Source organism: Lynx rufus, unplaced genomic scaffold (genome assembly GCF_022079265.1).
Source record: "Lynx rufus isolate CCGP_SWC_20201006 ecotype Redwood Valley unplaced genomic scaffold, mLynRuf1.p SCAF_1, whole genome shotgun sequence".
In the NCBI taxonomy this organism is placed as follows: Eukaryota; Metazoa; Chordata; class Mammalia; order Carnivora; family Felidae; genus Lynx; species Lynx rufus.
Genome location: NW_025814823.1, coordinates 225,627,544 through 225,640,021, shown reverse-complemented (window position 1 = coordinate 225,640,021; position 12,478 = coordinate 225,627,544). Strand labels below are relative to the sequence as shown.

The following is a 12,478-nucleotide window of genomic DNA, read 5'->3' as shown; positions in this document are numbered from 1 at the left end:
CATTCCTAAAATGTGATCTTTTTCGGCGTCGACTGCACCCCTGGTTTCTGCTCACCGTCACCAGTGTGGTGGGGAGGGGAGGGATCTGTAGGTAGAGCCAGAACAGTGATCCTATTCATGCGAGGAATCCCTGACCCTTGTTTGACTCAGCTTCATATGGGAGAGCACAAAGTCACCACGTCAACTGAGGCCAGAGCGGACGCGAAGGGAAAGGCTTAATGATGTTGCAGAGCAACAGTGTCGAAAGCCCTTGGAGGAGAGAGGTGGGGTCACTCCCAAGGACGGTATCACATGCGGTGCGAGCCTGCAGAGGGATGGGGTGCCAGCAGTGGGGGAGGGGGATGCACAGGGTAAATGACACTTGCTATTTCGGGTGCTGTAGGCCAGCATCCCCAGGGGGCACGATGGGTGGCCGAGGATGCAAGAGACCACAGATGCAGCTCAGACTCGGGGGGTTGGCTGTGGGCTGTTGGGGCGCAGGGTCCTGAGCTCTTCCCATATCCAAGCGAATGAGGATCATCAATCTCAGGGTGTTAGCACCACTCCAGCAGCCCGGTCTCACGCCACCCCATGGAAACAATCCTGGGCCCGTTAGCAGAATCGAAATCGTTAGCAGAAAAGCATCTCGCCAGGCTGCTTTTCTGGAACTGGAGCCCAGCCCCAGGGCCCCAGAGGGCCCCAGCCCCTGGAGGACCCCACAGGCACAAGTCTGGAAGCTCTTCAGGGCATCGGGTCCCCCAACATGCTCCCCAGCACAAGGTAGAGGGTTGGAGAGAACGCTAAAGGGTCCAGAAGAAGACGGATCGCATGCTGGCCCCCATCCAAGCTCAGGGAACCTGCGCAGCCAGGCCCCAGCACCAGAGCGGTGGGAGTAGGGAGTCTTAGAGAATTTCGTGGAATGCACAGGGAGCTTAAGATCCCTTGAAGCACAGGAACTCAGACGGGAGCCCAGTTTGCCTGGGTCTAAGGTCATCATTGCCTTCTCTGTTCGAGTCCTGTGACAAAAAGGAGGGACAAGAATGAAACAGAGGGTAGATATGGGAGAGATTACAAGGGCTGTTCTTACAAGTCCTGAAAAGGGATGTCCGTGCGTTCACCAACGACTTGGCGTAATACGTAAGCAACGACAACAAAGGCGCCCCAGTTCTGACCTGGAGGGAAAAATCTCCATAAAGACATTATGAGGTCGACCAACAAAATTAGATTAGAGTTGGCAGATTCTGTAAAATTGCCGTATCGGTCTAAACTTAGGAAGTTGATTAACTGTACAGTGGTCACGTGAGGGAATATGCCTTCACCTGGGAAGTACACTCTGAAGTGTTTGGGGGTAAAGAGGCATGCCTGGAAAAAAATTTGTCTGTCCGTCTGTCCGTCTGTCCGTCTGTCCACGTATCTATCTGCCCGAGCGTGGGCCGATTCAACAAATTACAGATTGGGTGGCTTCAACAACAAATGTTTATTTCTCACAGTTGTGGAGGCTAGATGTCTGAGATGAGCATGCCAGCACGGTTGGGCTCTTGGTGAGTTATCTCTTCCTGGTCTATAGATGGCCTTCATGCTTCTTGTCATCATCATAACATACGCTGGACTGTCAGTCTTCTCCTTTGTTATTTTCCATGCTGATGGGCCGTGTTAATGTTGGAATGGACTCCCATTGAGCACAATGATCTTTGCTTTGTTCATTTCGGGTAACGCTGCCCCTCGTGTCCATCTAGAAGTGGACGTTTTGTCAGTCCAGTGGGGCTCCACATACACAAGTACAACCAAATTTTACTGGTGGATCCTTTCCAGGTTGCTAGCTCGGTACTTTTCAGAATGCGCTGAGTGGCTGTTTGGAACTTGTCTCTGCTGACTCCGCTGGGCTCAGTTTCAAATCTCCCCTAATCCACTAGCGAACCTTTATTAAAGTGAGAGAGAGGTTGAATCAGTCTTTGGACACATTATTAAAATAAAGTTGGGGCCGTGCAAAGATCAAAAGAGAATACTGGTCTCACTTCCACCCTCTATCCCGTCGCTTTAAAGCTGAGTTGTTTTGTTTTGTTTTGTTTTAGAAATGTCAATATTCGTAGGTGAATTTTAAGTAGTCTTTATTTTTGTTTGGTTTTATTTTTAAAGGCAGCCGTATGAAGTTTCTCCTTCTACAACCCCCCCCCTCCCTTTTCTCTTTTGTGACTTAAAGTTCAGGTTGAGCAGGTCAGGTCGAATGCCCGTGAGGATTTTTATATGATTAAGTAGGCAATGAAATACCAACCCTTAGGATTTGCTGGATCAAACTGTAATTATGAAGTACCCTGATGGTTTATTACTGCCCCCCACCCCCCACCCCCCCACTTCTCTCCCACCCACTCTTGGCTTTCTGTGTCTAGAACACCCTGAGCCTATGGTGACTTGTGCTCAACTGCAACAGAAACATCATGTACCTTTTCAAAAATGCCCACTCATCCTTAACGTCACAAGTCAAGAAAGAGATGGCCTTTTGATACGCAATTCAACTTCTGGTCCCAGCCCGTCCTTATTGTGCAATTGCCCTGTTTTTCTGCTGCAGTTTTTCGTTGCTTCTGCTAGTTACTCATTTGCTCAAGCATTGAGCAAACAACTTTCTATTAGACCCGGGGGATATACTGATGAACGTTTCAAAATTCCTGGTCCCCAAGGAACTTGCATTCTGCCAAATAATTTGTTTTACAACAGGAAGCCATAATAATTGCAGTCACTAAATTAAAAGACAGAACCTTAATTAAGTCTAGTATTGTGCTTTGTACTTGTTTTATTCCATTTCTTTCCATTTCTTTATTAACTCCCTAATTGGGCAGACAACGGTCATTACACAAATCTATTCTCCAACTTCATCATGGATGAAGTCTCTCTCTCTCTCCATGTAGATAGATACAATACATAGATATACAGATACATGGATGTAGATAGGTACAGATATAGATATGGTGTCTGTATTTATTTATATACAGATATATGCTATTTCTTTTGGATGAGCTGTATTGTTCATTTATGAGAAGTTGCTAACCAGATCAATAAGTTTTCTAACCACAACTTTAAGTTATACAGCATTTAATACTTTTTGGAGTGCTTTTATAATATATTATCTCCGGTGATTCCCATAGGGACTAACATTTATCTTCAAATGAGAAAACAATGGCTCAGAGTAATTACTTGGTTAAAGTCAGAAAGCTAGTTAGTTAGGTAAGATATCAGTTACCTGTCTAAGATAAGAAAGCCAGTCAGTGACGACATGAAGTGTGAAGAAAGTGTTAATTGTCTCTCTGTTTTACCCATTTGTTTTATAAATAGTTCTTGAGTCTTTCTGTGTACTAAGCATTATTTTTGATGCAGGCATTCAGCAGTGAGCGAAAGGAGAAAACCACTTCACTTTGTAGAACTTACGTTCTGGCGAAGGAGACAAAAAAATCGTATTCTACAAGATGTAAGAATGTGATAAGGAAGATGTAGGAAAGGCAGAGTTGGATGGAGGAGATAAGGAGTTTGGGGAATCATATTTTCTAAGTTTAGATAAGATGGTCAGCAAGGCCTCACTGGGAAGGTAATATTTGACTTAAAGGAAGGGAGAGAACAAGTCACAGCAACATCTGGGGGAATAGCAGGAAAATGAAGAGTGTAAAGGCACTGAGGCAGAAGGGAGCCCCGCATGGTTGGAATGGAGTGACAAAGGGGTCCTGGGGGAGGCAAGATCTGAGATGACTGGTGTTAAGGTCAGAGGAGGGGTTAGGTGAAGGTGTAGGCTCATCTGATGGTGGATGACCCTGGAGGCTACCATAAGGACCTTGGCTTTTTCTCTTTGTGATATTGAGTTCCACTGGGTGATTTGAGGAGAGGAGTGAAAGTGCTTTATTATATGGCTTATTTTTTAAAAGTTTATTCTGGCAAATGTTTTGAGGAAAAAAAAAAGTAGGAGATCACGAGTGCGCACAGAGGATCCTAGTGGTAAGGGTTTGTGAGCTAGGCACACGTCCAATGGGCAGTGGACTTAATGGCCTCATGTTCTTATCCTAGTTGGGACTCTTCCTTCCACTAACTGTTGGGCACGGGGGGCGGGGGAGCTTTGGATAATCAGTTAATGTTTTACTAGAAAGAGAAATAAAAATTGACAAGTTGGTGTATGTCTGAGCCGATTTCCTCTTACTCCCAATGATCTGTGGACTGCTAAGATCTTCCAGTTTAGCTTGTTTCTCTTCCCCATGCCAGAGTGTGTGTTTCTGCCTGTCCCACCTCCATCCTCATAGTGTTTTTACTGTCTGAGTGCCCGTCCCAACCTTCTTAGGAACATGCAAAAGATGAGACACGATGGACAATGTCCTTGCTAGGTCCTGGGTTGTTGTGGAGTTCCAGGACACAACCCATAACCCATGTCTTTCTTTGAAGTGGTCAAAATTGAGTGTAGAGATATTCTGAAAGTCAATACAGGCAACTCAAACAACCTGCCTAACCACTGAACTATTTAACGTTACAGAATTTATAGTACGTGGTAGAAGAAAGACCACTGTGTGTGCAGTTCTGGGACTGGAGTACCGTAGGCTGTGAGCAGACACGCGTTGGCTCTGTTTTGGTTTTGCTTCATTTTAGTTATTTGATTTGGTGTCTGTAAAACCCCGTGTGCACATTTTTATGAGCCTTAGGACCATTCGCTGACAAGCTTGCTTGAACTCTAAGATACGCTCCCAGTTTCAGAAAACCGCAAATTATTTACTCCATAGACAAGGAAATGGAGGTCATTCAGCTCATTTCTTACATAATTTTCAACTTCCTTTCTGAGTCTTGACGTCTCCCAGCAATGGGAGTCATGTGCTCTTTAGGTAGACGCAGGAATGGGGAGAGCAGGTAGGTAGCGCTGAGAGCTGCTAGCTGCTAACTCTACTCCATGCACTTGCTTTGGCGCTAAAATGATACGAATCAAAGCGGCAAGAGTAGAGGAAGGTGCATGTAAATTAATCCTGCTTTTCCTATTTAATTGTGTTTAGAAAAAGTTCAGCAGGAAATGCCGGAAAACCTCTATCTTACGGGAAGTAAAATTCTCTTAAAGTTCTTTAAGACATGACAAATAAATATTAACCTGAAACAACACAAGGAGCAATCCTTAACATCCTTAAGATTAGAGAGCAGTGTAGAAAGTAAATCTTTCAAACACCAACTGGCGTCTTCCAAGATGTTTTCAGAATGACTACATATAATGAGCAAATACATACCTTCAGCAAGAAAGAAAAAAAAAAAAAGAAGACTGAGTCATGAGGAAAGAGTGACTCTGTAAAACTTAGAATGGAATCAATAATCACCAGATATCAAAGGAAAACGATAAAGAGGAAAAGATAATTCCTATGTGTCTAGCTTGGAAAGATAATGACTCAACTCGGTGAGGTGGGGAGAGATGGGCATAGTTTGTTTGAAAATTAGGAATGGCTTACTAATGGCACGATTTTTTCTTGTGTAGGTCTACTTAATGGTAGATGGTCCGTGAGTCCTTCTGAAGAGGCTAGAACAAAATTTTGAGAACCTTTTAGTTCCAAATGTTGTCTTTTCTTTGTCCTCCAAGGGGACAGGGAATGGGAGGGACTGAATGCTGATGGATCATTCACCTTGGAGAGTCCCACATTATGGAGGAAATAGCTTGTAGAACCAGAGAGGAGAAGTCTTCTGGGGGACCTCCAAATTGTGAACTGAGCGCTGAGAGCTGAGACACCAGATGTTTTCATGACATGGGCAGGGTTTAATTTAATCAAAGGATATGGCCTAGAAGGAAATTCAGTGACGGATGGTGAGGAGCAGAATCCCAACCGAGCTGACTTACAATTTCAGATGCAGAGAAAAGAGTGGTTCAGGAAATTCTGCAACAGGTATATCATGGGTTCTTAAAATCCTTCATGTTTATGATTTTAATTGTTCCTGTTTCCCGAAGTGATTAGCAGAAAAAAATTCAGGAGGAAATGGATATGTGTGCTGGATGGGAAGAGAAAAGCCAGGGCACGATATCCCATGTCACAGCCCGCTTGTGGTTGGGGAGGGGGTGGTGTAATGTGAGGAAGGGAGAGGGGCTGGAAGTTTCTGAGAGGAGGGTGTGTGTGTGGGGGGGGGGGGCAGAGAGGAGACCAGGCTTGGTCTGTGAGAAAGGACTCAGTGGGAGCCCAGGGTGATCCCATTGGGGTCTGCGACCCTCCAGACAAAATCCAGAAACCAACAGCTAGAATGTGTGTTTACCCCTAAATAGGACGAAAAAGGAGGGGAAGCAGAACTGAAAACATCAGACTGTCTGGAACAGTTTACACTATGGAAGGTCAGGTTATGAATGAGCTCATTTTCATGTCCACGTATGATCTATGTGAAGCTCACTTCTCATGCATGATGATCTCGGAAAGAGTTTAAAATAATGCCCAGCACCTACTAAGGGCTCAACAAATGTCGACTCTTTACCTCTGATTCCACCTTCAGTTTGTCTAATTCCCGTGATTCCAGTGTCCTGAACGACCTCAGCCATGGTTGTTTTTTTTTTTTTTTTTAATGTTTATTTATTTATTTTGAGGGAGAGCGAGCAAGCACAGGGGAGGGGCAGAGACAGAGGGAGAGAGAAAATCCCGAGCAGGCATTGTGCTCTCAGAGCAGCAGCCAACACAGGGCTCCATCTCAGGAATCATGAGATCATGACCTGAGTTAAAATCAAGAATCGGGCTCTTCTGACGGAGCGACCCAGGCACCTTTCAGCCAAGCTTTCTAAAGCAAATGCATGAAGGAAGAGTTAAGAGCTAACATTCCTAATTGCTTCTTTGGAATCACTTTCCAATTTACTCATATTGATCAGGCATGGAGGTTCTTCTGGAAATTGGTTTTATCTCGATTATAGGACAATTGGAAACAAATGGTGTCTATTATTTTGCAAAGAAGCTCAAAGCTTCAGACAATAAACACGTTTATGTGTCTCTCACTTGGTCTTGTTTTGAAGTTATGGAAGTTAATTCCCCTTTAAGCAGTATTAAAAAATAATTCATAGCACATTCTACTTGGGTTTAAAATTAAGATTATGGCATACTGACTATCCTATCAGAATCAGGGCGAATCTTTTGTCTTTAGCGGTTTGTGATATGCCTGGTTATGATTTTCTTTTGTATTTTGGGGCTAGCTGAGATTCTTGAATATGAAGGTTGCTTTAAGAATTTTGGAAAATTCTTGATCGTGTTTTCCTTATATATTTTTTTCTGCCCTGGTCTTTTATTCCCTTTCTTCTTCTTCCCCCCCCTCCCCCCACCCCTCATCCTTCTCCTCCTCCTTCTTTGTCTTCAGTTAATTCTAATAATAAGGATGTAGGGTTTTGCCCTATGACCTGCACGTGATTGATAATGTGTATTATTTTATTCTCTTGCGCTTTAGTCGAATATTTTATGCTCATCTGTCTTTGGGACCATTTAATGAATCTTCTGCTGTGTTTATCCAGTGACGTCTTAGTTTTGGGTATTGCAGTTTTCAGTCTTAGAATATATATTTTTTAATGGATTCTAATGTTTGATCAAATGTCACATCGTTTCATCGCTTTTGTCCGTATTTTCTTCCAATTTTTTAAACCTATTGATTATTTTATCAAAGTCTTTGGATGCTAACAGCAATATCCACTTTATCTTCGTACCCACTTGTATCATTTGTTCCATTTGGTTATTGCTCATGTTTTTCTGTCTCTTTCCACGTTAGTAATTTGTTATCAGATGCCAGGTGTTATGTACGAAGCCAGAGTCGGAGGTTTTGCGTGATTCTACTTCTAGCAGACAGGGCTGCGCTTTTCCCTGTGAGGCCGATGAGGGGAGGAGGTGGTCAGCTCAGTCTGTAGGGACTAAACTGGATCAGGACCATAGAGGTTTTAGTTCTGGTTTGGTTTCGCTTTAGTTCTCTAGTTCTGTCTTTTTTCCTTGGGCCTGTCTCTCCCGCACTTTTGACTGAGACCCCCGAGAGACAACTTTTGCGTCTTGCCACGCACTACGTATTTCCAAACTTGGTGAACATCCTGGGACACCAGCCCTGATTCTGAGCCAGTCTCTCCCAGTTACTATGGTAATTACTGGAGATCTTAGTTTACCTTCCAGAAGTTTCTCAGCCTGGAGCTCAGCCTTGGAATTCGACAACAGTACCATGAAGAAACTTGGCTGAGCATTTGGGGAGATTTTCATTTCAAGTCGCTCTGGTCCTTTGCATGGATGCCAATAGCTTGGCTGGTTTCTGTCCCTCCTGTGGTCCTTGTACATGGGTCGGGTCTGGCCTTCAGACTGTGCCTAGGATCTGTGAATGAAGAAAACAGTCCGTGAGAGACAGCTCACCTCAGGGAAGCTCTCTGCCCTTGGAATTGTAGTTCATTTAGTTCTGTTTGGTTCCACAATTCTCTGATCTTTTCAACTGTGATCTTTGAAATACATGTATTTGAAAAAAATTTTTTAACGTGTATGTATTTTTGAGAGAAGAGAGAGAAGACAGAACACGAGTGGGGGAATGGCAGAGAGAGAGGGAGACACAGAATCCGAAGCAGGCTCCAGGCTCCGAGCTGTCAGCACAGAGCCCGATGCGGGGCTCGAACTCAGGAACTGTGAGATCATGACATGAGCTGAAGTCGGAAGCCCAACCGACTGAGTCACCCAGGAGCCCGAAGCAAATTTATATTCCGTAGTTGGGTCCAGCAAAAATATGTTTGGCTGCACCAACTGCATTTTACCTATCGTTGGAAGTACACGTGGGGTTAATTTTTAAAAAGTTTGCGGCCACTATGTCTTTCCTGCCTAAGAGCTTACAAGGAGATCGTCACCCATTTTTCCCAGAGGGTCAGATAAGACTATCACAAAGAGAAGAGTGGATGTGTGTGTGTGTGTCACTCAGAATTTAAAAATTACATTTGGATGCCAAAGTTCGTGTGGAGAAATATTCCCGAGCAAGTTCCAGGCCTGTCACGCACAGTAAGAAAGACGGGACTGCAATAGCCACTCAATTTTCTTTTCAATACGGAAAATATTTGTTCAGGGGATTGCTATGTGGGGATGTATTTCAATAAAACCATAAGAGACTCTTAAATACAGAGAACAAACGGAGGGTCAATGGGGGGGGATGCGGGAGAGGGGGGGATGGGCATTGCAGAGGGCTCTTGTTGGGATGAGCCCTGGGTGTTGTATGCAAGGGATGAATCCCGGAAATCTACTCCTGAAGCCAAGACTACATCGTATACACTGTATGTTAGCTAACTTGACAATACGTTATTTTTAAAAAATGAAAAAGAATTTTGCAAGTCATCCTAAGACCTTAAAGGTCTTGGCTCGGGGCCTGCACACATGAAAGGCTTGATTCTCCTTTTTTCTCTCCATGGGGTAGAGGAAGTACAGGTGTACTGAGGGATATCTGGCTGCCATAGAACCTCGCAGCAAACGTCAGCGCCACGGGTGATATTACTCTGCATGTAAACCTGGGCGAGTGTTGGATCTCGGGAATATTTTCTAAGAATATCCTTAGATACGCATCGAAGAAAGTGCCTGTCATTATCCTTAAGTATGGTGGCTGCGTTTGTGACTTCATCAAACCCTTTTGTACATCCTAAATAAATATTCCTTTTGGAATCAAACTTGAATTCCTCACTTTGGCCCACTCTGGTGTTCTCTCTGGTTTTTCTACCACCATGATATTCCAACCTGGCTGTATAAATTTCCCTGATCATAAGGCAGTACCTTGGCATTTTGAAACACTCGACAGACTTTATTTTATTTGATCTTTACCATGAACTTATGTAGCTAGGCATGGCCTAAGTTCCAGTTTATAGACAAGGAAACCATAGGTTGAGAGGTTAAACACGATTGGTTATAACAGAGAAAAGATATAAAACCTGGCCCTCTTACTACCTTTTTTTAAAAGGATATCATGTGAATTGATCCTAACTCTAAGATGACAGATGGCACTAGAGCAAGAAAACTTCTTTACATCTGGTATATACTTGAAAAATGAAGATTCCACACAAATAAATATGGAAGGAATTTTTAGCCTCTCCCCTGACTTCCTTTCTGGGGCCTGGCACTCCGCAAGCTTACGGAACGGAACCAGGACTTATATAACAACCCAAAGCAGACAAAGATGTAGAAACTGTCAGCGTCACAGACAGAGCAGGAGGTGATCATTTTTGGAAGTGTGAACCAGCTGATGGTCCGAGAGGTGGCGGAACCTCGGACTGCACTAGCGTGGCCCACATTCTGGCCTGTCTCCTTCCTGCTCGACTTCAGTCGTGGACTGGATGCCTTTCTCTGCCAGTATCAGCCATGTCATATGATCCGATGAACTATTTTTGCGACTCCTTCTTTTCCGTTCGGAAACAGCAATCGTCGATACTGTAGGCTCTGCACATGCGTGCTTCGAAAATACAGTGCCCCGATTCTAAGACGATGGAGATTTCATTCGTGACTTCATCCTCACTTGAAGACGTAATAGATTAGTCAAATGCTTGCAACTATGTGAAGATTACGGTAGGTACAAATGCGGATGTCATTAGGGGTATTCTACTAGCGACTAAACACTAGTGTTCTGCCCCACTTAGGGCCGCCCCTGGGGCAGCTCACATGTCTCCAGGTCCGCCTTTCACTCTTTCCCTTGTTTCTGGCATCTGACTTCCCTTTCTCCCTTGGGAACGCAGTTATGTATTTTAAAAACACATTCAGCTATGTTTTAAACCTGTCTTTTAGCAAGGAATTTTCCTTATTGGAAAGCTTCCCCTGTTACTGGAAACAGAACATGCCGGTTTGAGATGCACGAAGTAGAGAGATTTCATAAATGATGAAAGCTAACCATGTGATGGCTTTCCCATAAGGAAGCATTTCAAAATGTACATGTAGAAAGGCAGCGAAGGAGTCAAACACCGACTAAGTCATTTGAAACCATTATTTTCAGGGCCAAGGAAGGAATCGCGAGAATAAGGCTTTTAAAAAATGTTATAAGTCCTTTGGCGGTGTTTTTAGTTGGACTCATTTAGAGATGATTGGATATTGTTATTTTTAATTTGATTTTTTTTTTTAGAACAAAAATTTACCAAAATAGAAAGTTGGGCCATCTCTTTTCCCCACAACTTTAAAAAGTAAACTGTGAGAGTTGGTCAGCATAGTCTTTCTTTTTTGGACTCGGTTGCTTGCAAATACACCCACCATCAAATTACATTGTATTCCTTCTTCTTTTGCCTCCCTGTGGCGGAGGCTTAATATAAATAAATCCAAAGCCCAGTTTTCTTCTTGTCTGTTGCTCTAAGTAAATACAAAGAAATCAGATGCCTGAGTCCATTGATTTCATTTTTTACAAGCGGATCTTGTGAGAGCATTTCTTTACCCCTGGGATTTCAGGAGATTTACCTGTAACCTTCTTCGCCAAGAGAACAGCGGTGATACTTACATTTGTGCAATGAGTTGTAGTTTCAAAAGTCGTGCTTGACTCTTGCCAAAGTGACTGAATGAAGAAGGACTTCAGGGACTGATTAAAACAACAGCGACAACTCATTTAAATCATTCAGCTCTTTGGCCTGTGCCAGTCCATACTTCCATAGGATTGTACGTTGTGATTTTTTTTTGTTCTATTCCTTGACAAGATGTAGACCCAGCTGTTTCCGAAAATTATATGGGCCTGTGAACTCCAGTTTCTCTGTGTGTAAAATTGGATAACAAATTATCATGGCTGCTTTCGAAGAGAGCACTGTCTGTAAGTGAAGGATTCCTTAAACCACTTTGGGGGTGGGGCCGAGATCCCATAGAAATAGGCTGATCCGCGGGGAGAAGCGAGGGGGGATCCTATGACTCACAGGGCTTCTGCGCAGGACGCACAACTTCAGGGCCAGAGCTGAAATGTTCACGGCAATGGCCGTGCTGTTGAGCATCCTTGAAGTCATGCCTGTTTCCTGCCCCCTTCTGCGTTCCCTGGTCCCACCCCATGCAATTCTCAGCCTCTTCTCTAAATAAATATTGAAGATATATTTACCTAGCAAAGGTGTATCAAAGTATATGGCTGCCCAGGTTGTTCACATATCTCGGTTGGGCCCCTGTCAGTTGAAGGGATAAGGAAGAAACGCGTTGCTGTGGTGATTTCTGTCCTTTATTTTTCCACGGACATTGGTATTAATTGTTTTTTTTTATGAATTGTTAATACCTTGAGCTTTTCTTTTTTCCCCCTTCTTTTTTTTTTTTTCAGACCACCACCAAGAATGAAATGGAGGTATCTATTGACAATGCTGTGAAAGTGATTTGTAGTGTGTTGTCAGGTACAGGGTTAACCCCTTTGAGGAATCAGGGATTGGGTGAGAGATACACTGGAAGATAGAGAAATAAGATTCCTCTATCTTCCCCGCCTGGAGAAATGATTCTGTAGGCACGTAGCCTGAACGAGAAGCAAGTGTTGGCATTTCTACCATCTTTGAGCACTGACTATTCGTGTAGCCATCTTTAAAGAATTTCGCTCTTAACTGAGAACAAAC

General features: G+C 43.6%; 1 long non-coding RNA gene across 1 annotated transcript in view; it reads left to right on the top strand.

Moving 5' to 3' along the window:
• LOC124522424 (uncharacterized) overlaps nt 1–12,478 on the top strand; it is a 33,562-nt gene extending 21,084 nt beyond the window's left edge. The window contains exon 4 of the long non-coding RNA XR_006964768.1: nt 9,929–12,478. This is a non-coding gene — a long non-coding RNA (uncharacterized LOC124522424). The remainder of the gene's footprint in view (nt 1–9,928) is intronic.